The sequence below is a fragment of the Lutra lutra genome, chromosome 17, assembly GCF_902655055.1.
Source record: "Lutra lutra chromosome 17, mLutLut1.2, whole genome shotgun sequence".
Lineage (NCBI taxonomy): Eukaryota > Metazoa > Chordata > Mammalia > Carnivora > Mustelidae > Lutra > Lutra lutra.
This window is the reverse complement of record NC_062294.1, coordinates 4,334,150-4,336,554: the sequence shown is the minus strand read 5'-3', so window position 1 is coordinate 4,336,554 and position 2,405 is coordinate 4,334,150.

Here is a 2,405-nt window from a genome sequence, read left to right as displayed (position 1 = left end):
GCAAAATTAATTTGCAAATGCTTTTTTTTTTTTTTTTTAGGTTTTAAAAGGTGAATTTGTGTGTTTGCTTTTGTCTATTTTTTGCAAGTAAAGGTGAGGATTAGAGCCAGCTGATGGGTGCAGAGGACTTGATGGTTTCTTTTCTTGTGGCTGAAAATGGCAGTGGTGAGACCACCTTCCCAAAGGGGCCTTCAGAACACCCTGGAACTAGACTTGATGTTCACCATGGAAAACAGAGAAAGCACAGAAATGAGCATACTGCTGGCCCTCTGGGGCTGGGAAGACCAGGTTGGCCCCCTCTCCAGATATCCTGTTCTCCCTGGCACTCCAGGCTGTCCTTTGTCACCTCTGAGTCACATGTCATAGTAACTCCCTCCAGGCCCTCCTTTGCTCCTGGTGCACGCTGTGGGCCCTCCAACCAAAAGGCACATGACGTCACAGAATGCCCTTGGGCAGGGCCCTCTCCGGTGGCTAAACAGGCAAGAGGGGGAGCGAGGAATGGAAGGTTCCAGCTCAGCCCACTGCTGGAGCTCCAGCCCGCGCCCCATCCCCAGCCCGCTGCTGCCTTCGCTCCGCCCCACGCACAGCCCCGCCCCTAGTGCCCCGCAGCCACGCCCTCCCCAGCCCGCCCAGGTGCTGCAGGGTGTCCACCTGGGGGCCTTGGCTGAGGAGGCTAAAGGGCAGAGGAGTGGCACTTCTTTAAGTCTTGAACCCCAGGTCCGGCCCGTCCTCTCGGTCATTTGGACGGAGCTCCCTTCCAGAGGGTCAGTAATCATTTTGCTACCTTCGGAGGCTGTTTCCCAAGCCGCACGGGTGGGAATTAATTTAGCTGTAGCAGGAATGTAATTGTGTTAAGTTGCACTGCCTCACGCCGACCGCAGGTGTTGAGAGCTTTGAAGATCAAAGTATGGAGAGAAATTAATTATTTAAGGAAAAGCCCTGGAACTGGAGACAGAATAAACCTAGATTAAAAACCAGGAGGTCCAAATTGTCAAACACTGGCAGCACGCTCTTCATGCTTGAGGAGAGATGAGTCGCAGCTGACATTTGCAGGATGCTTTATAATTTACAGACTTGCACGAGGTGTTTCAGTCTTATCTGATTCAGCAGGTGTCTGTTACGGTGGTAGCACTCCAGTCTGATAGATGAGGACGTCCGGGCCCAGAGAGGTTGAGTGCCTGGCTCCAGGTCACAGAGCTTCAAAAGACAAAAATAGAAAAACGGAACCCAAGTTCGAAGGTCCCGTTTTCTCTGAGGCCAGTTCAATAGAAGAAATACATTCGTTACTGCAGAAAGTGTCCAGTGAGGGTCGCCGTGACTCTGGCTTCTCCTATTCATGATATATCCCAGGATGTTGATGGGGACACTTACGGATTTGCATGGAAGACTTACTATTGTTTTGGGTAGAACATAAGCTATTAGTTATGGAGTCAAATGATGATAGCAGCCCCATAAGGAGGCAACCGAATGGTTTCCCACAGCTCAATTCTGATCCTGGGTACACAGAGAAGCTAGATTCCCATCTGAGCTCAGAATCATCAAGCCTGATTGTCTCCCAGCCTGGAAGCTATCAAACTCCTGGGGTTGATGTAATTCTTAGAGGGTGAGATGGTAACTGTCTCTGAATGGGGTAGGATTAGCAACCGATAATTGGACAGACCCATACAGAAACCACCACTGAGCCCCTGCGGGAGGTATGGCTTCAGGAAGGACTCTTCACTCCCGGGCTAAGCTTCCGTCTCCCTGTCCTCCCCTCAGGATGGTAGTGATGTAGTAGGGGGAGGCCTGATGGGTGCCTCCTGAGTTCCTAACAGGTGATCAGTAAACACTCAGTGGCTGCTACTGTTGCCAAGGGCACTGGTTTGTGTGCCCACATGCTTGTACACACGTGCGTTTTAAAGTCATGAAAACAGCTAGAAATAAGGAATGGGACCCCAGAGACCTGATTTCTCTTTTCAGCATGGCTCATCGTGGACTCTGAAATCCTGGGCACCTTGTTTATCTTCTTTAGTCTCCAATCTCCCCACCTATAAAATGGATTTAATTGAGATTATCTGTAAGTTTCCTGTCTATATAAGACATTCTTAGAATCTGCCATTCTTGTTACCTCTCATATAGTTGGCAAAAACCTCAGCAGTGGGGAAGGGGCTGGTCACAAACACAGATGGGCTGTGGGAGACTGGGAGGCGATAGGGAGGGGTGGGGATTGTGGTAAACAGAGGACGGTGAGTCCCAGCTGAACAGGTCGCCACCACTCGGAGCTGCCACATGGAAGAGTAGGCTCTATCATGCCAGATTTTCTCGTTTGTTCAGGAGAACTGGAGGCAGATTTCTATGTGCAGTTTTGCATTTTTAAATGCTGGCAGCTAAATCAAATGAAAATTGAAAGACCTGACGTCCCAAAC